The 25,944-nt window shown below is 55.0% G+C and overlaps 1 protein-coding gene across 12 annotated transcripts in view; it reads right to left on the reverse strand.

Annotated features, from left to right (window-relative positions):
• Positions 1-25,944, reverse strand: part of AHDC1 (AT-hook DNA binding motif containing 1) — a 65,103-nt gene that overhangs the window by 16,386 nt on the left and 22,773 nt on the right. For 11 of the 12 annotated variants that reach the window (XM_037017838.2, XM_037017836.2, XM_073233466.1 and 8 more), the window contains 3 exons: positions 5,743-5,920; positions 389-500; positions 205-242 (listed from right to left, as the gene is read on the reverse strand). The gene's annotated coding sequence lies outside the window, so the exon portion shown is untranslated. Of the gene's footprint in view, positions 1-204; positions 243-388; positions 501-5,336; positions 5,492-5,742; positions 5,921-25,944 lie in introns of all 12 variants that reach the window. The other variant, XM_037017835.2, reaches the window with a different exon arrangement.

Genomic DNA, 25,944 nt, shown 5'->3' on the forward strand with positions numbered 1-25,944 from the left:
CCTTCTAGACCTTGGCTATGGGCTCAGGGAGAACAGGACACCTGCCTTTGAGAGGGAAGCCTGTCAGCAGGGTGGGGTAACCACTCCAGACCAACCGAAGGAGAGGGCCAGACCCCTGCCAGAGGGATAGGAGTCCTAACAAGAACACAGCCTTTCCTATCTTGTCCCCATCCCCAGGGCTTCAGGAGAATCCTGGCCACTCACCCTCGGCTCTGCCGCCTGGGCTGTCACACTGGAGATCCCTGTGGGCAACAAGACAGGCAACAGGAGATCTGAGTGGTCCGGTGGCCACAGCCCAACCACTGCCCACCTGCCCGCTGGCCCCATCTCCTCCACATACCACCCCCAGCTCCCTGGGTATTCCCTCCAGTGCACACACCCTGCTGACCTGGGAGAGAGAGGGCCCCCGTGCCTGGGGGCTCTGCCAGTTGCTGGCTGTCAGCTGGGGGTGCTGTAGAGCAACTTCGGCCTGAGTCCAGGCCTCGGGGTGTGGACAGCGCCTGGAAAGGACCACCTCAGCTCAGGTTTAGTGAGCACCTACTGTACGCCAGGCACTGGGCTGGAAGCTGTCCAGGCATCGTTTCACTTAATTCTTCATACCAATCCTGCAAGGTTGGGGCTATTAATGCCCCATTTTGCAGATGAGGAAATAGAGACTCAGAGATGAAGTAACATCATTCATTCATATACTTATTATTTATGGAGTGCCTACTTTGCATAAGGACTGGGTGGACAAACACTGATCAGATAATCGTAAGTGATTTATCGTCATTAGTGGGATAAGAGCCACAAAGAAAGAGCAAAGAGTGCCTGAGGTCAGAGGTTTAACAATCCCACCAGGGAGTCAACAACAACGAAAGCTCATACTTTGGGGACACTTTCTCTGTTGCTAAACACCAGGCCAAGCACTTTATTTGCATTATCTCATCTAAGTCCCCTGCAAATCTGAGATCAACAGGATTAGCATCTGCATTTTTACAGAGGAGGACACTATCCATTGGATGGTGGTAGGCACCATGAAGGCAAGGGTTCTGTCCTGTTCACTTCTGTGTGTGTCTCTCAATGCCCTGGTCTCTATGTGGCTCACAAGGATGATTAAAAAAACATTGATTATTTGTAATGAATGGGTAGATGAAGCACACAGAGCTACCAGCGCTTCCTTTTACTGCAAGGCTCTCTCATTCCTCTCCAGACCCAAAAGTGGGACCCAAGAAGGATGTGGCCAAGAGGGAGGGAGATAAAAATGTAGAAATTGACATTCTCTGTCCCCTCTTCCACCTTTATAGAAAGGCCCCCTCTGCTCCCCACATCTCACCTCTGGCCTCAGTTTGGCCCCTTACATACTCTCAGAGCCCTCTCTATTTCACCTTTGTAGCATTTATCACATCTTCAATCAATTACTTGTATAAGTGGCTGTTCCATGTGTCTCCCCCCAGAGTGTGGGCTCATCAGGGACTGTATCTGTCTTGTTTACCACTATCCTCTGACCCCAGGGCCTGGGCTATGGATGCTACGTAAATATTTACTGACTGACTCCCTGAGCTGGTCAGGGCAGAGTTGGGATTTAGATCTAGGCATGTCTGACTCCCAAGGGAGCCTGGGGATTCAGGGCAATGGCTGATCCCTGAGAGCTGGGATCTTGGGGAGTAGGGAGTTGAATGGGTCCCGATCACTGTAAGGGTCTCAAGACTGACCCTGATCACTCCTTGTGTTTGGCCCTGAACTGATCCCCAGGCACCACCTACCATGGACACATACAGACTCTCACCAGCTGCCATACTGCCTATGCTGTCACCAAAGAGGGAAACTGCAGAACTGACTGGGGGACAGGATGGTATAGAAAGGGACACCCTCCACTCCCCTTTGGTGGGCAGTTATTTGTGGGTGGGAGTGATATACAAGCACCTTCACAGACATGACCCACTGAATCTTCAAAGCAACTCAGGGGGTCTGGTTTATTATCCCTGTGCTACAGAGGAAACAGGCTCAAAGCAGTTGTATAACTTGCCTTAAGTCACATTGCTGTTAAATGACAGGATTCCTAATTCTGCCCTAAGTCCAAAGCCTCCTTCTACTCCCAGCTCCTGCAATTCTCCTTCAGCAACTCCTGAAAGTACCCCTCCAGAGCTCTGGTCTAATTTAAGGCTGGAAGGAGCCTTAAAATCATCTAACCCATTGGCTTCCAAACCCTAGGCCTGGGGGAGCTGTATAGCATTCCAGATATCCAGGTCCTAGTCCAACGGAGTCTGACTCATAGATCTGAAGGGACATCTGGGAATCTGTATTTTTAATCAGCTCCCTGTGGGTACACCATACTAGTGCCACCCCACACCCCTCTCATTTTACAGATTATGAAACTGAGACCTGAAGAGGGAAAGAGACTTTGCCCAAGGCCACAAAATGGCACAGGGAGGACCCGTCTGTTTCTCATCCAGGCAGAACACTCCTCTGTCCACGGTCCCTTCTTTCTCTATAGGTCCCAGGCCTCAACGGCGCATTGTCCCACCTACTTGATTACTCAGGGTTCTGTTCTCTCTCATGCCTGGCTGAGACTGTGGACTGGCTCCTCCGGGCCAGGCTCTCTCTGCTTCAAGAATCTCTCTGTTGCTCTTGCAGGAAGTACTGTGGGCAACACTCTCACAAAGGAGGGAAGAGGCTCAGACTATGGAATCTTTAAGTTCGACTTCCAAAAGTATGGTTGCACCGCGGCTTCTCATGCCCTCTTTGAGATGCCTACCAGAAGCCACCGTCCCTTCCTCACCAAGGGTGGGGTTCACCAGCCTCCCTGCTCTGGAGACCTCCCACTTGGGGCCTGAGCGTGTGATCTTGGCAGAAGAGAAAAACCTCCTCTCCTGTGGTGGCTTCTGTTCCACCCACCCGTGAAGACCTTTGGGCACGTCTTCCCTGCCAGACCTCCTGACTCCGTCCACTGCTCTCTCTTGCAGCCTCCAGGATCTGAGGGAAGCAGCTGGCTCCCCTCCCCACCACACCCAGGAGGCCATTTTCTTGGACCCCTCCCAAGAGCACCACCTATTCCAGGCTGTGAACAAAGTCGAAAGGGTCCTTCTGTCCCTGTGTCTGCTTCTGGGTCAGTATGTCTGAGCCTGACCATGGGGACACCAGCCGACTGGGAGGGGGCCGGGGGCCCCAACCTGCTGTGCGCAGTGCCGGGAAGCGCCAGCCCACATCCTTAAGTCCCCAGCCCCACCCTCCCCCGCTGCGGCTGTGACCACCCCACCCCTTCCCCAGGCTGCCTCCCCCTCCCCCACCCACAGCCTCCCCAGGGGAGCCAGGCTGCCAGCCCCAGCTCTCACTTCCGGCCTCATGACCCTCTCTCCAGCCTGCATACTCCTCCCCGCACCCCCCACACCATTTCCCTCCCAGCCAGGACTGAAGGCTCAAGGATGTCCTCAAAGGGAAAAAGCTGCTTCAAAGGGGCTAGCTGCTGCTGTGAGACCTCCCCCACCACCTTCCTTCTGGGTCTTTATCTCCCAGGATCTGCCCGCTCAGGAACTGCCATCACCCCCCTTCAATCTCTTCCTCTCTTCTCTCTCACCCACCCAATTGTATTTGAAGATCTTCCAACCTGACTCGAGCCCAGAACAATAACAAAAACAATGATAAAAATAATAATGGCAGCTGTCACTTATTTGACATGTAAATGGAGGCACAGAGAGGTTAAACCATACCCTTAAGGACAAACAGCCGTGACATGCAGGGGCTGGAGTCTGAATTTAGGTTTGCTGGGCTCCTCTAAACCAAACTTTTTCAATGTCTAGAGAATCAGCCCCCTCTTCTACCACCTCCTCCAACTCTCCTAGTCCCACCACCGGTTCTAATTTTTGACTTTAATCTACCCCTTTCTAGCTTCTTTACCCCCTCCCAGTCATCCAGGTGCACTACTCTCCCTCACCACTAGGTGTCCCCCTAGAGCCACTGATGCCCCCGAGGGGAAGCAAGTCCTGCCCCGCCCCCTGGAGCCATCAGGGCCCCCCCACAGCACAGCACACCCCACCCCACCCTACCCCCAGCCACACAGAGCTCCTTTGTGCAGCCCTTGAGCCCACCCCTTTCCTGCCTGGAGCAGGGCACCTGGCAAGCAGGTCTGCCCTAGACCCGCCCCCTGCCAGCCCCCTGCCCTCAGTGCCAGGTGTACAGCACCACTGCCAGCTCTAGCTGAACCTAAGGGTCACCCTGCCGGTGGCCCTCCCTTCCTCCCTCCGAGGTCACCCAGGGACTGTGCTTCCCGCCCTGCTCCGCCCCCCCCCCCGCGTCCCCTCCTGCCCTTGGCCCTCCCAGACTCCTGTCCTTGTCTTTCTTTCTTTCTTTCTTTCTGTCTCCTGGAGGACTCCCTTCCTCCAGCCCCACCAGGCCCTCCCTACAGCCTCTCACCCCCCCCCCCTCCTTCCCCCGCGAGCTCCTTGTTCCACCCCCCCCACCCCTCCCCGCCCAGGTCTGAAGAACTCCTCCTCCTGGAAAGTTGCTGCTGGAAAGGAAGTGACTTCAGCGATTTGGCCACAAGGCTGGGCACTGCTGAGCCCAGCTCAGCTGAAGGCTTGCCCAGCCCACCTCCAAGGCACAAACGGAGCCACGTGCACACACCAACCCCAGTGTGCACCCAGAATCCTGCACCCACGCTTCCCCAGTGACATGCAGAGATCCCCGTGCACACACACCATCCCAGCATACCGTGTGTCATCCCAATGTGTTGATTCTTTTCTACACACCCCTCCCCAGTGTACACTAGCACTCCGCTCACATATACCGTGCAGTGTGGTACACACAGCACTTTAGTATTCCCATACCTGCCCAGTACCTACTCTGAATCCTGTACTCACCTGCACTGCCCTCTACCTCATACAGAGCCCTTAAATGTGGCCTAGTCCAGTCCACTTATATAACTCTTGTACATACAACCCTGCACACCTGGCAGAGCCTTACAAACCCTGGGGGGTGCACACAAGATGCCCTGTCCATTTATAATTGGGCACAGATTGCCCTGCATCCTCCCACAGCCTACCTCCCCACCCTTACTATTCCATGAGGCCCCACCCCCAGACCTCAGGCCCCAGGAATGCTCTTTTGGAAGCTGGGTGGGGTCCCCAGGCAGGCTGGGCTCTAGGGAGCTTCCTGGAGCCCAGAGGCTTCATGTGTCAGTTTAGGGAGTTGCCTCTGCAGGGCAGGGCAGCCCCACCTGGCCTCCATGGCTCCTGAGTCGGGTGGGCTAATCTGGGCCAGGAGTAGGGAGGGGGGGTCCTGCCCCCACCCTTGCTCTATCTCATCCTGTGAGGGCAACCTAGCATACCTGAACTACCCAGGTCCTCTCGGCACCTCACCTTGGCCTCCCAGCTCTCTGCTTCCACAGACTCCAGTAGAAAAAGCTCCTGGGTGTCAGCTACACACATCAGGCACTCTGTCTCCACCTCTGCCCTGAGTTCTGGTCATTGTCACAACCCCTTTCGCTTCCCAGTTCTCTCAGGTCATCAAGGTGCTGGAAAGAGTACCCAGATTAGGAAGCAGGACTCTGGGGGACTTGCTATATATCCATGGGCCTCAGTTCCCCTCTCTGGATAATGGGGAGTTTGAGTAAGTTGGGTTAATATATTTTGATTCTATAAAGAGTCTCTTTTTGGCCTAAGCTGGCAGGGGGAAGTTCCTGCTAGGACTGGGAAGTAAGTCCCCCTGATCCCCACTTCCTGGGTGTGGCCCAGGCACAGACCTGGCTTCCCTGCACACTGTTACCTGGGCAGGCTGGGCAGACAGGCCTGGCTCAGCAGGAAAGGCCTGTCTTCACCAGTGATCCCAGGGTTGTCTCCACGGGGACCTGAGAGTCGCCTGGCAGCCAGGGCCCTCTGCACGCACTTAGCTGGACAGGCTCTGCAGTCCAGGCTGATGGGTAGACAGGCAGGCAAGCTCCCATCTGTTGAAGCAAACACAGCATCCCAGTCATAAGCATGGACACACGATGTGCCAAACACAGAGGGTCAGGAGGCCATCCCAGATGGGGTCCACTCTTGCATACAATGAAATCAGCTCCAACCTCATTTCACTGGGGAGTTGTGAGCCCATCTCTTGAAACCCCAGGTTCCTGTTGGGGAACAGCATCTCTGTATGTATTAGTACCTGCATATATGAACAGGAATACACATGCTATGGTGGAAAGAACCTGGCCTTGGCAGTCAGACAGTCCTTGGTTCAACCCTTCCTGTGTGATCCTGGGTAAGTCAGTTAACTTCTCTGATTCTCAGTTTTCTCATCTATAAAATGGGGAGATCTTACAGATAGGGAGAAGCACCCTGGGGAAACTATAGAAGCTAAGAGTTTGTTTATAATACAGGTGTGAGAGCTGCTCTTCAAGGTAATGATGAATGCAGATTTCCAGGAGGGGTGTGTATGCAGCTGGCATTTACCCTTCTCCATTAGCATCTGGTTATAGCTCTTGTTTTCTTAATAACCATGGTCCTTCTCACCAACCTCCTGCTTCCTGCCCATTTGTCTTCCTCCCTGAGGTCCATATTGGAGCCCCAAAGGGGTCTGGGAACAAGGCCTCATGGACTACTTACGGGTTCTGGTTGCCTAGGAATTTGTGTGTGTGTTAGAGATCATGCCTGTATAAATGCATATCTGTGAATATTCAGCTGTCTGGGTGAATACACCTGTTATGTGGGTTCCTGGGTCTATTTAGCTTTATATATGCTTCTCTGTATTTTTGTATGTCTTTGTGGTTATGTGTGCTTAAAAGTGTACACGTTGGGGACTGTGTTTACTCAGTTGTGTGTGTGCGCGGAAGAGAGGCTGAAGTGTACTTGGGTTTGGCGTCTTGTGCAGGTGTGTGCATTTGGGTCTCTCCAGCTCTGTGTCCAGCTGAGCCTGTCATGTTTGCATGCCTGTGAGGACAGAAGTATAAGTGTGTAACAAGGTGTGCCGAACGTATGAGTGTGCTGGAATGTGCACACACTCTGCCTGGCTCTCTGCATCTCACTGTGGCAGGAACCAAACCAGTTTCTGCCTGTTTCAGAGCTCTCGGGGGTGGGGTGTGTGTGTGTGTGTGTGTGTGTGTGTGTTGGGGCAGGGGGTCGTGCAGCTGATCCTCTGCTGTCCCTGCAGGTTTCCAATCTCAAGGCCTGTGACTGCAGGCACTGGTGTCATTGTGGATCAGTGCTGCCTTCCTCCTACCTCTGCCTTTTTCTGGGTTTTCAGGGTCATGGTGTGACAGCGTGACTGGTCACAGTGTCCCTGCGGGCCAGTTTCACTGTGGGCCAGTATGTGTTCGTGTGTGTGTCCATGCATTTATATGCTATACAACCTTACCATTGTGTGTCTATGTATGTCAGTGGGTCCTTGTGCCATGTCATTGTATGTCTGTGCCAGGACAGCTGTATGTCAGTATCAACATATGTGAGGGCGGATGTGTGCCACGGTGTGTGTTAGCATAATGGTGCCTCAGTGTCTGTGTGGTACCTTTGTGTAACTTGTCAGTGCATGTGTGCGCGTGTGCATGTGAGAGACCCTTTGTGAGACAGTGTGTGTCTGTGTCACCATGTTTATGTGCCTGCTTCCCTCCTCCCTTCCTATCTCCACTCTCTCTCTCTCTCTCTCTCTCTCCCTCTCCCTCTGTAGGAGCCAGACAACTCCCCAAGCCTGGATTAGGGACAATTTATCCACAGGCAGAGGAGAATTCCAACCTGCCAGAGCCTCCCTCCTCTGATCCACACCCCCTCCTTTCCCCGTGGTTGGGTGGGCACAGATATGCAGCCCAGCAGCTCCCAGGCCCTTGGGGAGCCCCCACCTCTGCAGCTCTCCAGAGGCCCAGGAGGGCAGAAAAGATAGAAATCTGGTAGCCCCAAAGCTCTCCAGTGGGGGTGGACTGGCTGTCCCCCAACCAGGCCCCCACAGCTCAGCTCATCTTGGCCCTGTTCTCCTACATATGGTGGTGGTGGCAGCAGCGGCAGTGAGGGCCCGCCCGGGGTCTGCTTGGCCCTGGGGGCTGGGGCCGCCTAAGGAGCAAAGCTGCTCCCAGTCCCTCTACAACCTGACACTCCCCAACTGATAACCAGCAGCTCTCCCACCCCTGAAATGTAAATGATAGGGAACTTGCAAGAGTCTGTCCACAGGCTGGGGGAGACACTGGGAGGCGGTAGACAGTGTGGTGGGGGGAATGCGGCAAGGGGGGAGCAGGGGCTGAGCTGGGACTAAGGCTCCCTTCACGGTGCTCCAGGCGCAAGGCAGAATCACATGTTTCCCATTAGCTGCTCTGGCCTCCTTGTTCAGGGGGTGTTGGCTGGGGGAGATTTGTTCTGGTTGCAGACACCAGCCGAGACCACACAAGAGAGAGAGAGGAAAAGACAGAGAGAGAGAGAGAGAGAGAGAGAGAGAGAGAGAGGGAGAGGGAGAGACTGAGCACCAGAGGGAGAGTGAGAGAGATCCAGAGAGTCACCCAACGGAAGAGAAACAGAGACAGAGAGACATGAGATATAGAGACAGGCAGCGGCAGAAACAGAGACAAGCACACACACAAAAGCAGAGACAGACTGCTGACAAGGAGAGGCTAATGGACAGCGTGCGGGACAGGAACAGAAGGGAGACTAGGGGGAAGTGGAGACTGGTCAGGGGCTGAGGAGTAGTGTCTGAGGCACGTAGTGCCAGGCAAGCCAGGAGGGACTGAGAGGCAGAGAGTCAGAGGGGAGAGCGGCCCTGGGGAAGAAAGCCTGACAGAGGGTGATGGGGTGGGGGGTGGGGGGAAATGAGCCACAGGCCAGGGTGGTCCAGGGCAAAGGGCTGGGTGGGGGTGCTGAGCAGGCATCAGCAGGCCCCCGAGGCCAGAGAGAGGGTGGGGAGGCTGGGCAGACAGGCGGGAGATGGTGGTGTGTGGGCAGGGGGAGTGGATGCTCTGGAGCTGGCCGGGAGGGGGCGGTCAGCGCGCCCGGGGCCTCCCGCCTCCTGACCCCCGAGCCTCAGCGAGATAACAGGCCCAAATAGTGCTGACTTGCGGTTCAGAAATCCAATATCCTCCACGGCGCACTAATCGACTACCTGAGCTCCCAGCCCGCGCAGAGCTGCCCCGATTAATCCTGCGGCTCCACAGCCTTAATTAGTTTAACAGTTTCAGGGGCAGAAGAGGCAGGGAATAGGGTCCCCCAGGCCTGTGGGGCCACAGCTCCCCATGTGAACCCTGCCTGAGGCCCCACCTCTCCAGTCACACCCGCCCCAGCCCAAGGCCCCTTTCCACACCCTCTGAGAAACACGGGGTCCTTCCTCTTGGGGAACAGTCCCAAGGGTCAGCACCTGGGTCAGAAGGTAGGTCTTGCAGGATTGAGACTCCTCCACCGCACATTTGTCCCTAGGCTTAGGGCCTTGAGTGCTTCTTCCGGCCAGCCTGTTGGGGCCCTGTGGTTGGAGTGGGAAGTCCCACCAACTGTTGGCCCCACACCACTGGGCAACATGTTATTTCTTCAGGGTGACAGACAATCTCCCAAGTTACTGACAACTTCTCAACAGCAGGAGATAATCACACATGTCACTCCCCACAACAGCATGAGATGGGCACACGGTGACATCTCACACATACCCAATAGTCAGAGAGACAGGCATTCGAGTCGGTGACTACCCTCCTACAGGATGAGCTAAGCACATAACCTGTCACCTCCCCAAAAGCGTGAGATGGGCACATCTAATACTATACTCCCAGACAATTTGAGACAGGGACGCAGATTATCAACCCTCACAACGGTGTAACTACCCAGGTACTCCCACAACCACTAATGGGCTGTGAAATCCCCAGAGAACCTAACCAGTCTCACACACATATGTACACTTACACAAGCCTCACCTCCCAGGTGTGACAAAGGTACAGACCCCACCCCACCCCACAATATATGCGAGGGACACATCCTCACCCCTTCCCCATGAGTCCTCACTCCAGATGGCCAGATGGTTATACAACGTCACCCCCTTGACAGCTTCGGACAGGTGACAGCTCACCCCCACAGCTCCCCCATCACTGTCACCAGCCTGGGTGGTGCTGTCCTCTGCCTGCAGAGGCGTCACAGCTCACAGGGCATGAATGTCACCCCAGCACTGCCAGAGCCGGGCACAGCCGCACGTTGCCCTAGTGACAAACACCACTGGCCCCAGGAGGAGGTGGAGGCACACAGGGCTCTGGGCGTGACCTTGGTCCCTGGACACCAGTAGGGGAGGCGCCATGGCCTCCCTCCTGGGTAACCTGGTGGCTTGGTGCCGGGGTAGATAAGTGCTGGGAGAGAAGCTGCCTGGGCACACAAACAACCTCTGGAAATGCCACCCCCCCAAACTGCCACCCCCCAACCCCATTTCTAATTGAATGTAGTTGTTACCTAGGGAGGGAGCAGAATGAGTGGTAGAAGGGGGCCTGCAGCCGAGACTGAGGAGCTGTTCCTACAAGGCTTCTTAGAGATCTGTGGAGGGGAGGCAGGCTCGGAGTTGCTGTCACCTTCCCCTCAGGGGCCAGAACTGAGGATGGAGGATGATAACTGCAGACCCCTCCTTCTGCCATGGGAGCCCCTCTGCCTTACAAAGTCCCCCTCTCCAAATTCAGGCAACAGAGCCTGACAAGGAGGCCAAAGTCCAGGGGCATGACTCACCCAGAGAACAGGCCCAGCCTCCTGGCCAGAGAGTGAGGGAGGCGAGGAGCCAAGGGCCTGGGTTCAAGTCTGAGCTCCACCCAGGCCAAGCTGAGTGACCCTGGAGCAGCAGCTCAGTCACTGGCTTGGGGGAGAGGAGAAGGGCGGCAGCCAGGGAAGTGCCAGGGCCCAGAAAGCAACTGAGGTTGGAGACTAGCTAGCAGAGCACTGGGAGGCCATAAGAAGGACACAGCCAGTCCAACCCCTGGCTCTACCACATCCTCACAAGGAACTTCAGCTTTCTGTACCTGTTTCCTCAGCTGTAAAGCAAGGATGATAATGTCAGTCTGATGAGACACTGTGGCATGAAATGACAGTGCTCAAGAAATGGGAGCTTCTTATTAAAGGGGAGGAAACAGACTAAGGGCAGGAGACTTGTCCAAGCTGCAGAGCAAGTCAGCATCAGCTGAACTCAGCTTCCACCTCCTGGCTTCCCACCTGGAGCTGTTTCTAAAAGACTGCTTGGTTGTTGGTAATAATGTGTGTGTACCAGGGAAAGGCTGGGGTGTTGTTGGTTACAGAGCTGCCCTACTGTCCATTGCAGCCAAGGAAACTGAGAGGAGTCTGTCACACACCTAACCTTAACCCTAAACCCCGCTTGGCCCACCTCTGAAAGCTGGACCAGAGGGCCAGCTCTAAGGGAGAGAGGCAGTCCATACCCCTGCCCCCATGACCAGCACCAGCAACTGGTGTTTGGGAGGAGTGGGTGTCAGGATATCAGAGTCCAGAGCCCTCTTGTTGTACAGGAGCCCAGAGAGGGACAGACCTAATCTGAGGTCACACAGCATGACAGCAGCACAGCCCAGAGCCTTGGCCAGGAACAGCCTCAGAGTAGAGTTCCTCTAGCCCCTGGGGGTGGCTGGAGCTGGGGGGCCTTAGGGGACTGAGCAAAACGTGGTGACAGATGGCCTGCCGAGGCAGCGGCGATCTGGGCGGCTGGCAGGCATGCTCGCTCCCGCGCAGGGAAGCAGCTAATTTTAGCTGAGGCCTCGATGCCAGCTTTGTTCCCCCCACCCACCCGCCAAGGGGGCCCAGCATGCCTTGCGTGCAACCCGTCTCCCCCCACCCCGGCACCCCTTCTCCCAGGCCTGGCCCCTTAGTGAGTAGTGCCCAGACCCCAAAGTCCTAGAACTGTCTGCCTGACCAGGTCTCATCACACCCAGAGGCAAGGGCTGGGCCCTGGAGGCCTGGTACCTCCACCCCAGAGCCTGTTTCCCATGACTCCAAGCTCATTCCTAGATGAGGGGTGGCAGGGAGGAGGGCTAGCAGCCACTGTCCAGGCCACTGTCCAGACAGGGAGGGAGGGCCTGACAACAGGGGCTGCTAGTCTTGGGGGGAGGTGGGGCACTATATGCCACCCAGATACTTAAGGAGACAGCCCCTTATTCTACCCCTGCCCTGAGCCAAACAAATTCTTCCATGCTGGAGTCCGAGTCGCCCTGGTGTTGGTGAGCAAGAGGGTAGGAATAATACTACTCTTCTTTGTAAGAACAGGCGTCCCATTCTTCATAACCCTAACATTGCTCTAGGAATTCAGTGTACTTTAAATAAGTCAGAGACAGAGCAAGGGTAGGACTTCTGTGCCACTGGGGGAAACTGAGGCACAGTCTAAGACAGCCATCACTGCAGCAGAGACAAATTCTCAGAATCAGTGAGGTCTAGATATGCTTTTCAAGTTCTTATAGCTAGGGGGCTTCTTGGGCCAGCTCAGCCCTGGGACAAACCTCTGTGCCCTACCTGGGCTAGTTGAAGGTAGACCAGATGGATGGAGCTTGTCCTCTGAAACCCTGAAGAGGAAGGCCTGGCATGCTTAGTTCCTGCTGCCCCACCCACTGTAGGTTCTCTGGCCTTAGAAGCCCCCCTTCCCATTTCAGAATCAACCACATATGCCCGATGGAGTGCCAGGACATTTGGCTCCTGCTTGAAAGCGGCAGCTCCTTTGCGTGACTCTGGACAGTCCCCATCCCAGTTCCAGTGGAGGGGCTGTGAGGGAAATGACCAAGTGGGAAATGGAGGAAGACCTGAAATAAATCTACGTATTTAAAGGGAGAGTCAGAAGAGAAAGAGAGGGAGGGAGAAACCAAGGCAGAGAATCAGAGTCAGGAAGAGAGACAAGAGAAAGAATGAGGGGCAAGAGAAACAGGGCAGGATGAGACTCAAAGAGAAAGAGAAGAGAAGGGAGGGAGGAGATGAGACACAGAGAGAGAGAGAGGGAGGGAGAGAATAAATGCTGTTGGAAGGAAAACAGCAAACCAGAGACTTGGGAAGAGAGGGACAGAGGAGGAAGAAAAAGACAAAGAGATAGAGACAGGCAGGATGAGGCAGAGACAAAGACAGAGAAAGAGCAATATACACACAGAGGGGAAGAGATGGAGAAGGAGCCTGCCACAGACAGGGCAGCGCACAGAGAGCTGAGGACACCACAGGGAGCTGGAGACAGACAGGGACTGACACACTCAGAGACCAACAGAGACAGTTGGAGAGGGTGAGACATACTCAGAGAACGGGTAAGGAAGGGGGAGACACTATATGATAGATGCTAAATGTGTGTATTTACGTATTGGGGGGATAGCAGTAGACAGAGGTGAGGAGGTGGGGGCGTGAGGATGAAGGCGGAGGTGTCGTCGCCAGGGCTGGGGGGACAGAGGAACAGAGGACAGAAATGGAATGTGGGTCTGGGCAGGAGGCTCACAGATGCATCGGCTCTGGTTTCAGCTGGGGCAGTTGGCTGCGGGGTGGGGGGTGGGGGGAAGGAGCAAAGCTGGCGAGGGAGGGGGGCCTGTTGCCATGGCTGCGGGCACGGCAGGGGCACAGTCGGCTGGCACTTGGCGTTCTGGGCATGGTAGGGGGCTGACTGAAGAGAAAAGAGGGGGGCGATGAAGAAGCCTCACCCCTGCCCTTGGGTCTCTACCAGGACGAAAGTTTCCAGAGAGGGATTGGGGAGATTCTGGGAGCTAAGGAGGGCTCTGGGCCCTGCTCCACCCCGTGGAGGCTGTCAGGGGGGTACCACTCTCCAGGCGACCTGGGCATCCCAGGTTCCCACCCGCAGCTCGGGCTGCCCCAGGGACCCTCCTGCTCTGTCTCCTCCAGTCCAGATGAGGATCCTGCATGTTGCCACCACTGCCACTGCTTGTGCTTGCAGGGGAGCAGCAAGATTGTGAATTCAGGATCTGTAATCCTAACGCAGAGCCCAGGCCTACCGGGCTCCAGTTGCCAAGGCGACAGAGGGTCAGAGGGCAGCGCAGGGCGCCCGCTCCTCCAAGTCAGAATCCCAATTGTTAAAGCCCAAGAATAAACAGCTGAAGCGGTCGTGGGGGGGCCGGGAGGGGGGCTGAGGTCTGCATCGGCTCAGTGTGGTGTTGTCAAGCGAGATGTCACTAATTGTCTGAAGGAACGGGCTGAGGCAGCTCTTAACTGCTTCTGTGCCACCGGAGACACCTTGGCTGCCTGGCTCCATCCCTGGGGCCTCCCAGCATTCCACTGGGCTGCTTGTTGGTGGGGGAAGTACAGGCCCAGCCTAATCCCTGCCTTCCTTGCACTGAACCCCCACATACTTTGGCTCCCAATACTTCTCTTTGCCCAACTTGGAACCTCCCAACTGCAAGCTAAACCTTTATGTCCGCAGAACCAGTACCCCCAATTACTAGGACCACAATACTCCTATGGCCCAGAACTGTCCCTTTGGCTTACAAAAGTCCTCTCAGCTCCCCTAAATGTCTCTTCCTCCTCCCAGAATTCAGGGGTTCTGGTACAAGCTGTGTGGACTGCAGAGGAAGACAGATGATAGACTTTAGGTTCTTCCCATCTTGGGGCAGGGGGAGGGGCAGGAGAGGCCCTTCTGTGGAGGAAAGAGAAGGTCTAGAGCATCTTCTGTGCAACTCTCTACCCATCTGTGCAACTTCACACACGGGAACCAAAGACTTGAATGGAGCTGGGAAACCTGGTTTTTAGCTTTGACTTCTACTTACCCGCAGTGGCTTTTTAGGAGATATGCTCCCTCCACAGGCCTGTCTCATCTATGATCCATCCTAAACATTCAGTGGTACCTATTCTGAGCCATGCTGTGTCTGGAACCCCTGCCCAGAGGAATTTCCAATCCAATAAGTGAGAAAGGCTCGTAAGACAAGGTAGAAAGCAATCAAGAGATCAATCGCTTAAGATATTCCATGAAAAACACAGAGCAGTTTGGTACACAGTAAATTATTCAGTGGATGGCGCTGGTGTTAGTAGTAGTACTGGTGATGCCACTATTATAAAGGGTCACTAAAAGGGTATTAGGTAATCAGAAGAAAAAAATTGCGGGAGGAGGTCACTTCTGGAAATCTTCCCGCAGAAAGTGGTACCTGGCAGGATCTGGATAGGTGGGCAAGAGGGAAGAGTGCTCCAGATAAGAGAGCTTGTGAAGTTCTTCAAGGGAAGCCGAGCGAAACGGTCTTAGGGTCGCGTTCATCCCCTCCCCGAGCAGGAAGGGTGAGGCCTGTAATGGTCTCCCCGTCCCGTAGGCCGGCCCAGCTCCTCCTCCACCCGAGGCAGCTCGAGGTTGCAGGGGCAGTGCCGGGGAGGGGGCGGACCGCCGGTGGCAAGGGCTTCCGAAGATTGGTAGCACCTGAAGTGATGTCACGAGGGCGGGGCCAGGGCTTCGGGCACGCCCCCTGCCCCTGCCCCAAGCACCAACCCCCCTGCCCAGAGTGCAGGTTCCTGGGAGGGGGCGCTCAGGCTGCCTCACTACCCCTTCAGGTGACGGGCGGGGCCGGGGCGCTGTCCGTGGGCGGGGAGTTGGGCGCGGAAACAGGGGATCCCCCAGAGAGGGCCCAGCCCAGCCCCGGGCTGGACGCGTACAAAAGGCGACTTGTTCTTCCTTGGGATGCCTGCGCCTTCTCAAACATACCTACAGCCACACTCTAGGGACAGCTACACCCACACATGGCTGCACAAAGCTCACTGGGGTGGGGAGTGGGGGACTGTCACCAGCCCCGGAGGTCAGCGGTCAGAACCTTGCCCCAACCATCCCTTGCGACAGACTCAACACCATTCACTTCACCCCAAGTGACCTGGATACTCCCACAGCCTGATGTGCAGTCCTGGGGACAGGGATCCAGTTACATTCCCGCAACTACCCTCTCCCTCAAACCATCTATAGCTCATTAACTCCTGCTCTGGAGTCAGACTCCCAGCTTCTTCTATACGGGCTCCACACTGTGGACGACCGGCACACAATAAGGCTCATTAAGGTTACTTTTTACCAAGCATCTATTCTGTGCCAGTCCTTACAATTATCCTTTATGGTAAATACTATTATTCCCATTTTGTGGCTGGGGTTAACTGAGGCTTATGTTAAAGAGCTTGCCTAAGGCATAACCAAGGATCTGAACCCAAGCTAAGCAAGCTTGACTTCAGAACCCACGTCCTTCCATGTATTATTTCTGCCTCCCATCACACCATCTCACTCACTCCACATATACAACTATAGACAGCAAAGCCATCTCAGAGTCAAGGTGTAATTCTCCACCCAAACACATCTCAATGTCACAGTCTACTATCAGGCAGTTTCACTAATCAGAAAATGTGGGGCTTTTTTGGGGGGGGTTTCCTATCTTTAGGCATGCCCCAGCCCCAATGTGGGCCCTCAGAGTCAATATAAATGGGGCACAGAGTGAGAGCAGGGCCAAAATAGGCTCCCTTTAACCTTTCCAGTAGGCTCACCGCCACCTCCCCTGACCCCAGGATGACAAAGCACTGCCATACTGGCTGGGGCGCCAGGCCTGTGGTTCTCCTTGACCCCTAGGGCCAGGACCCTTCCTTAGTCCCCAACCCCCACTGAGAACAAGTAGAAACAAACTCCTTCCTGGGGATGTCAAAGCACCTTTCCTGGAGGAGGCGGCTCTGTGATCCCCTGAGCCTAGCTGGGGAAAAGGATCGGGTTACTCTTTCCCCAGCTGTGCCTGGACTCCTTGGGGTTGACCTTTCACCTCACCCAGGCCAGGACCCAAAGGGGGACAGAGTCCAGCCCTCACCTCCTGTTAACCCTCTGCATTCCTCATCTTTCTATTCGGGAGCCCCCTCCAGGGCCCTGGCGGCTCTCAGGAAGCCCAGCTGGGCATGCCAACTTTTACCCACCCTCCCATCCTGGGGTCTGGTTTCCCAGAGCTTTACAGAATGCTCCTCCCTGTCCCCTGCCCAAGCTGTCCTGCCCTGCTGAGATCAGATACCTTCCTCCGCCCAAACAGCTGAAAATGACCTGGGCTATTTTCGCTCTGGGATCGCGTTGCAAACTCCCCCTTGAGTTGACAGCTTCCCACATCCCTCTAGACCACTGCCCCCTACTCTTCATCCCTCACCAAGAGCCACTGATTAACAGGACAGGAGGACTTTTAGAGACCACTGGCCTAAGCCTCCTAGATGGGGAGACTGAGGCTATGGGGAATCAAGCATGGGGCTGGGCGGAGAACCAGGCTTCCTGGGTCTCTGCCCAGGTCTCTTTCTACTGTCCAGCACAGCCTGCTCCATACCCTAGATCTCAAAGCCTCTGACCGCTGACCAAAATCCCAGCCAAGCTCCACCGAGCACCAGAAAGTCACACTGAAGGCTACCCACATGTATTTCTGCATGCATGTCAGGAACTACTTCTGCCACCCTCTTCTTTTTATTTAGAGTTGGGACCAGGTCTGTACCCTCATCACAGCTATGAGGACCACAGTAATATTTTGGGCAGTGCAAAATGGAAGGAAAGACAGGGAGACTGAGGCCCAGAGGACCAGGAAGTGGATTCAAGCTTCCTGGGGTTTGTACTGCACAATACTTCCATGTTCCCAGCAGCCCCTTGCCCCAGCTTCTTAGTATCCCCCCTTGCAATCCTACAAACCCAGCCCCCTCCAGGCCCCTGCCCCTCCACCTCAAGCTCCAGCCCTCCTGGGCAGGAATGTGACTGGTCAGGTCTGAGCTGACCACATGAGTGGCTATAAGGCGACAGACCCCCCCCATCCTCCCATCCCCCCCAGCCTGGGGGAGCTCACATACCAAAGCAAGGTTGAGGGGAGGAAGGGGCAGCTGCTTTAACCCTTTGCAGCCAGGCTTTCAGGGTTAAAGAGGGGTACTCTACTTCCAATGGCCACTCTCATTTGAGCGCTGCCAGGTGGTGGAGTGCAGGAAGAATCTACTCCACTGAAGGGGTGGAATGAAGGTATTTGCCTGGGTAGTCTCTGTTAAGAAAAATTATCCTTTGCCACCCAAACTGTTTAATCTCATCTCCCATGACATTTGGAAACAGTCATGAGCTGGGACTGAGGGGAGAGAAGAAGAAATCATGAACCCCAACCTCAGGAGCCCCTAGTCTGATGGGAGAAATAGAACCCTGCCCTGGGGAGTCTGATGGGGGAGACCAGGCACAGAGGCGGGGACAAAGAGCTGAGAGTGGAGAAGAGCACCGAGCTGTGCAGAAGTGGGAGGAAGCCAGGGCAGGAGCAGAACGAGCCAGGTGGGGTCAGATCAGGCAGGCTTCCTGAAGGCCCTCAGCCCACACCCCTCCCCCCAAGCTCTGGAATCTCGGGGGTCAGGGCTGAGGGACAGCCCCACCCCCTGCTCCCCTCAGGCTCAGGAATTCCACCAGCCAAGGGGGGGCTGCTTCGGCCTCAGTCCAAGTTGGCTCCCACTGGACCGGGAGCTGCAGCTCCTCCTTGGCCACCCCTAAGCCCCTGGCTGGCCCCCGGCCCCTCCCCACCCCCTCCCTGGCTGGCACTGTGTGTGCCAGGCGCTGGCAGAAAACAAACCCGCCGGGGTGGGTTTGCAGGGAGCGGGGTAACCTTGACACAGTTGCGGCAGTCGCTAATGGCAGACACACACTCCGCCTGTTCTGGGGGGACTGTTGCTGTTGCTAGGAAACCAGCAGCCGCGTGAATGGAAATGGGTCAGTAAACCTGGGGAGAGATAGTGTGACACTCGAACCACTGCAGCTGCTCCAGCCCACACTGAAATCCCTCCTCTTCAATATTTATCACTCCCGCCTGGGCCCTCAGCTCCTGCCAGACCCTGCGCCAGCCTGGCCCTCGGGCCCCCCAAGGCTCAACAGGAGAGCAAGAAGTACAGAGACGGGGGTGAGGTGGGGGGTTGCTTATCCGCCCCTCTCGGTGCTCCCCAGGCGGAATGGAACTGGTTCTGGAGGAGATTGAACAGGAAACAGAGTCTAATCCTGTGGCGGGGAAGGGGTTAAAAGGTCAATTCACGCCTGTTCCTGACTTAGGCACCGTGGTAAAATTACTGCAAGTGTGAGCAGGCTTGTGACTGCCTGCTTGCCTACCTGTGGAGGCACTGATTTTAAGGTAGACCTCCCTTTCGGTAAGTGTGTTGGGGAGGGCTGGTAGAGAGGCATCCAAAACATGGCCAGGATTTGCTCACAGCCTGAAAACACCCTCTCTTACAGCCCAGCGATCCCCCCAGTGTAGCCCAAGCCCTCCTAACAGACCGAATTGATGTGCCTAGTGCAATTGGATAAGCACCCCAAAAGGACAGGAGCTGCCTCACAATAAATACCATCCTGTACAGACACACAACTCCCTAACAACAGTTCACTGTTCAGAAAATCTTGACAACTCCCCTACACAGATACCCCTACAATAGAACAGGACACAACTGCAAGTCAGAAGAGTGCAGTTCAGTTCTACACCTATAAACAAGCCAACAAACCGAGACACAGGCAAAGCTGCACTGTGTCAGACTGTGCTGAATCTTCTATCACTTTCCGGTAAGGCGGGAGCCTCCCTAAACAGCCGGCACTAACCCAAACGCTGGTGGTCAGGTTCACCTACATTTTCTTTCTCCCTTCCACTGCCAGTCTCCTTGTCTTGCACACCCCCAATATAGTGCCCCTGTAGTCACTCTCCTGGACACACTATCCCACAAGCTAGCAGCCTCAAGTCACCACACCCCTCATTCCCTGGAGGCTGCCTGGTCACTGACACACACATTCCCTTCCCCTAGAAGCAAGCAGTCTCACAGGCCCGCCTGACACAAGCTCTTGTTAGGCACAGGCCTCTATACTGACAGCAAGGACCTTGGGAATCTGCAGGACCACTCATTAGGTGATATGCCCCCCTCACCCCCACGCACCACAACCCCAGTCAATATCCCTGAAGGGTGTGTCTTGGGAAGGGAGGCACTCCAGCCTTCTTGAGTGGGGCGGGATACCTCGACAAGAGTCTCCCAGCTGACTTGGTTCTGTGTGCTCCTATCTCCTAGGATACATCAGTCAACACAGACTCGAGCCTGTCAGAGCTGGAAGGTGCCTTAGAGAGTCACTAATTCAGCCTCCTCCTCTATGCAGGATGAAACTGAGGCCCAGAGAGGGGAAGCAGCCTGCCCAGAGTCACACAGCCCAGCTGTTGCTTCCAGTCTCTTTCTCTTCTAGAGAGCTCTCCGTGGGCTTGAGAGAAACTGGGAGTGGTGGTATAGTCAGCTCAGGAAGGCTGTCCTGAGGCAGATGGAGGTGGGGCTGGACTAGCTGGAAAAGTCTGTAGCCCTAGAGCTGAGTTTCTGAGAACAGCCCAGCAGTGCATTCAGAGATGTGGGCACCTGGCAGCACCAGAATCAGGGCTGCTCTAATCTGGACTATGCCAGAATCATCTGGTGGATACTCATCTCCATTCCACTTCCTATTCCAGAGCCCCAGAGAGCTGCATCCCCAACCCAAAGGTAAAGGAAGGTTGCTCTGTTACCTATACCTGGCCTTGAAAGTATATTCTCTAAAATCCCTGCCTTTTATTTAAATAAATCTCTGCCAGGAATCCTCTGGGATGCTGGTGAAAGACGTGTTCTACTAAGGCTTTTATTTCAACCCCATTTTTCAGAAAAGCAAACTGAGGCTCATAGAGGTGGAGTGGTCTGCTGAAGTTCACACAGACAACAAATGGACCCTAGAGTTCCTTCCAGTACACTAGGAAGGCCAATCCAACAGGAAACAGAGAGAACTGCAGGGGAGTACGGGAGAGGTGGGGGCAAGGATGGTGGAGAGTGAAGGGTGGGAGGTGACACAGGCCCAGGCCTAACATCCTGGGCTGAGGGGGAGCCAAAAGGCATTTGAATTTGAATCTGGGTATCTGGGTTCCACTCCCACCCACTGTAGCAGAGGTGGAGTGAAAGGTCAGCACAGAGATGGAAGGGAAAGGGAAGCAAATTCCAGTAGCCTCTCAGCCAGCGGCCATACCCCAGGGAGCCTGGCCAGAGGATGCCCCAACTGCTCTCAGCCCAGAGCTCTCTGCCAGCCCCTAACCCATGGTACAGCAGGAGCATTGTGAGGAGACCCGGTCCCTCCCTGGGCCTTAGTTTCTCTATCTACTAAGAGCTTGCCTAGCAGGAAGGACTTCCAAGGGCCCTTTCAGCTTTAACAGCGTGGTGACCAATCGTAGTTCTCAGTCCCCAGCACAAAGTTAGAAGTTTCTCTCCCAGTCTGGTGCCAGCTGAGAACAACATTAGACATGTGTTTAATGAAGAAATGAACGCTCAATAAAACCAAGGTCTTTCCATCCTCCCCAGCTCGATGGACAGGCACTACTTACCTTGGGAAGCCAAATTTCACAGGGCTGTTGTAGGGGAAGGAGATTCAAATACTTTGAGGGCTCTCAATGGGGTTGTATGGTATTTGGGTGCCCAGTATTTCCCATCCTTACTGTGTGCAGAAGCTACAGTAATTGCTCCAAGGGCTGTGCAACTTTAAGCCCCACAACAAGGTCATGGCCTACTATTATCTAGTGTTTGAGATGAGCAAAGGGACTATGGAGTGAAGGGACTTATTCAAGGTCACACAGCCAGTGAATGGCAGGGAAGGGACTCCTACTGTACCTATCTGCACTGCTTCTGTTTAACATGGTGAGGGTGTGCTGGGTTGGAAGAAGGACATGAAGTTGAATAGGGACCACTGGCAAGGGGAGAGGAAGGTCCAGCACAGACTGGGAGGTGCCTGAGTTGCCAAATGGCTCATCAATTTGCAGAGCGCCAAATGGTACTGGAATTAGCAAAGTTGTGGGAAAGCATCCCTTCCCCTCACCCACAAATGCAATGATGGTCCTCTTTCCCTCCCCCAACCCCCAGTGCCGAGAGTGAACCTGAGAGGTCACTTACCTATTCCCCTGGCTCTCAGGATTCCCGCAAAAGGAGGCCCCCTCCCTCCCAGGAGCCCTGTTCTGGACTTCGGGACCTGCAAGGTACAGAGCCACCCCCAAAGAAAGCTGCCGCAGCCCTCGAAAAAACTGTCGAGGATTTTTCCAGCACGTCAGCTCCAACAGGCTCGGCAATTGCGGGGGGCGGGGGTGGTTGGAAGAAGGCTGCCTCGCCTCCCTCCTAGAAGCCCTTATGCGCGTTTTGCTCGAGCTGGAGGCTCAGCTCCGCTGGCCCAACCATTCTTGGGCCCCATCGGTCCGCCTCCGAGTTTTCCCGCCGCCGCCTCTCGGGCTACCTGGCAGGTCTGCGCTGCCCCCTGATCCCTGCCACCCCCACCCTCCTCCCAGATGAGGCCGCGGAGCTTCTGACTCCTGGAGGAGGTGACGGGCCGAGAGGGAAACCAGGCGGCTGGGGGAGGGGCGTTGCCTGCACCTGGCCCTTCTCTGCCGCCCAGGCCGGGAGAGGCGGTACTGGACCCCCGCCAGCCCCGAAACGAGCGGCGGGGGAGGGGAGGTGTGCCGCCCGCCTCTCACGCAGTCTGGGGGCGAATAAAATCTACCTCCACAACCCTAGCAGCGGAGGCGCCCCCTAGGGTCGGGCTGCGAGGCGCCCCTTCCCGAACCGCGCGCTCAGCCCGCTCCCCCGGCCAGCCGCACTCTCCAGCTGCAGGAAATTCCAGAAGCTCTCCATCATCCCGGCGCAGCGCTCAGCCCGGGCTGCCAAGGCTCCCCGAAGGAGAGCCACATGCCGGCCGGCCGCCCGCGCGGCCCGCCCTCGCCCCCCTTCCAACCCGGCGGGGCAGCCACGTCGGGCCAGGCGGGGGCCCGGCCGGCCGCCCCTTCCCGCGCCCCGGCCCGGGCGGAATGCGTGGCAGCCCCGGCCGGGGGCTAGTTTGAGCGGGAGGGGAACGGCCCAGCCTCGGTGTTTTCGGCTTTTTCCTGGCCCCCGGCCCTCCAGCCCGGGCCCTCGGCTGCCCGCGGAGTGGGGAGGGGGGGTGTCACGTGGCGAGGGGAAGAGGGCCGCCGCAATTCGGCTCGGGCCCCGGCCCAGGCCCGGGAGGCGCCCGGCGTTGGTCCGGACTTGCGCTCTCGGCCGAGGCCGAACGGCTGGATTATTAATAGCGCGCCTGGCTCCGGCTGCGGCTCCAGGGCGCCCGCTACCTGCACGCCCCTCCTCGGGTGAGCACAGGCGGCCAGGGCACACCCTCCTCAGCGGCGGACTCGGGCCTCACTGGATAGCGCCACAGTGCACCAGTGGCCAATCACCGTCCTCGATTTCCTTACCTGTAAATTGGGGATGAGCTGCCTGACTTTATAAGCTACCTGGCTTTAATGTGGGTATCAAATAAAGGTTTTGCTTGCTGTGTGCCTCTTAGCCTTTCCTTTTGCGGACCTCAGTTTTTCCTTTTATAAAATGAGGAGGTCCGAGAGGACTCTCCGCGAGAAGAATCCCTTACATTTGAATAATGCATTTTACAACCCATTTGAGCTTATCAACTACCCAATGGTAACAGCTAACACTGAGCACTTGCCCTGCATGATTAGCATATATTAACTCACTTGATTATAAGGTTCCTGTAAAGTACGTAATACCCCTTTTTGCTGATGAGGAAACTGAGGCTCAGCAAGGTTAAGTGACCTGCCAAAGGCCACACAATGGCAGAGGCCAGAGTCAGATCAACTCTGGCTTCAGAATCTGAGTGAACCACTAACCACAGTGCCCTGATACAAGCAGGGCAAACACAGCCCCCTTTTTATAGAAGAGGAAACTGGGGCTCAGAGTGTAATTTGCCCAAACTTTGGGAAGTAAGTGACAGAGGTGAGCATCCAACACAGACTTCCAACTCCCAGTCTAATGCCTGGCTGCCGCCCTCTGACTCTATTCACCTCCTGCCCTGGGGCATCTAGCAGGGCTCCCAGGATAGGGTGCTAGAAATGGGCACAGAGGCACTACTACCTCTACGGGCACAAAGCTGTGTCCAGGGCCTTGGGGATTACCCTCTTCTCTCAAGCATCAGACCCACACTCCTAGGCCTCCAAGGTTCACTAATCCACCAAATTCTAGATTTAGCCCAGCCTCAGGGCCAGGGTGGGTGGGGGTACCTCGGGCAGAAGAAAGATGGAATGCAGGGGTAACAGCCTGGGACAGAGCCTGGAGTTGCTTCCTGTTCCCCACCCTCCCCAACTCCCCAGCAAGGAAGCACAAAAGCTGGCAGGCCCCCCACTCCGCCCCGGAAACCTGGCAGTTTATTTCTGTCTCTGGGCCCCCTGTTTCCACAGAGTCAGTCCAGGAAGGCTGGCAGCAGCTGGCTTGGAGGGGTGGAGCTCTTGCTCCCTCAAGGGTCCAGCTGCTACCCTGCCCCACCCCCACCTGTCAGGGCAGACCAAACTCCAGAGTCAGAAATGACATTGGGATGAGGGAGGGTGGAATTGATGGCCGTTTGGTCAGGACTACAAGGGAGGGACCCCCTCCACCTCCCTGTCCAGAGCCTAGAGGCTCTCCCAGGGTGAGACAGTCTACGCCCAGCTCAAGCCTGCTAAGAGTATAACCTCTGGCATGTCTAATTCTATTTACTCCAGATCATTCTGGCTCATGACTCCTCTGGATCCTGGTCCCAAAGAAAAGCCTCCTTCTAAACCTGTGCTGTTCAATATGATAGAAACCAGCTATTGTGCACTGGGAATGTGGCTGGGTGAAACTGGGATGTGCCATAAGCATAAAATATACCCCAGATTTTGAAGTCTAAATATGAAAAAAAAAGAATGTAAAATGCCTCAGTAATTTTTATAATTATTCTATGTAGAAGTGATAATATTTTACATATATTTGGGTTACATAAGATTTATTAACACTAATTCACTTGTTCTTACTTTGCTTAATGTGGCTACTAGAAAATTTACATATGTGGCTCCCATTACATTTCTATTGGGCAATGCTATTCTAGATCATTTGGTACTCTGGCTTAGGGCCAAGACTTTTACCTGCTCTAGATCAGTATCTGTGTGGCGTTAGCTCACCCACTTCCCTATATCCAGACCACAGCCTTATGTGTGGATCTAAATCTCACCACTCCACACCACCCTGCACCAGCTATTCTGTGAATCTAGGCTCAGCCAGAGGTTATGGCTTAGTCTACTTTAAACCACTGTCTAGTACATTTCTTGTTCATCAATTCCCAATATCTAGATTCCAGTAAGAGTGTGGCTCTGGATCACCTTCCATGTTAACCAGCCTTGACACCCCAAATTTACTTGCTTAGATCACTGTCCAGTAAGATTTAAGATCTAGACACCCTCAGGAGGAATAAGGTAGGTTCTAGATCAGGGGTTGGTAAACTATGGCCCAAGGGCCATATCCAGCTTGCTGTCTGGTTTTATAATTCAAGTTTGATTGGAACACAGCCATGCTTATATTTGTTTATGCATTGTCTATGACTGCTTTCCAGGTACAATGGCAGAGTTGTAGATATGACAGAGACCCAGTGGTCTACAAAGCCTAAAATTATTTATTATCTGACTCTACACACACAATTTGCCAACCCCTGTTGCAGATGACCAACAAGTCCAACTTACCATACATTTAGATTCCAGCCTGAATCTATGGCCTAGTCTAATCTAGATCACCTCCTCCTAGATGGTACTGCTGACCAGGATCTAAACCAGAGTCTAATATGCAACCTATGCCATTTGGGTTCCAGATTCCACTCTGATCCTGAGATGGCCCTCAGTACTCTTCTCTGGGATGGAAACTTCTGACCTCCCCCAGAGAGATCAAGGCCGATTGGCCCTTCTGGATGGCCTTGGGAAGGAGGAGGGAGGATAGATTCCAGAGACAGCACTGGAGGCTGAGTCAAAGAGTCAGGGGTAAGCCCTTCCCTGCCAAGGGGGCAGAACATGATCGAGTCAAGAAGATAAGAGTAGCCCCATACCCCACCCCTTCCTAGCAGGTTCCAAAGCAGGTCATTTAGCTGGGGATCAGATACCAACCCCCTGGAAGCTAGACCAAGGGACTCCAAATGGAATCATCATCTGTAGCCCCTCACCTCCAACCACCAATGCCTCATACCTCAGGACTGAGGGGCACCCCTATCCCCCTTTCCCACAGTTAATCTCTAGTTCTGCTTTTCCATGGCTTCCTT

Source organism: Manis javanica, chromosome 4 (assembly GCF_040802235.1).
Source record: "Manis javanica isolate MJ-LG chromosome 4, MJ_LKY, whole genome shotgun sequence".
Classification (NCBI taxonomy): domain Eukaryota; kingdom Metazoa; phylum Chordata; class Mammalia; order Pholidota; family Manidae; genus Manis; species Manis javanica.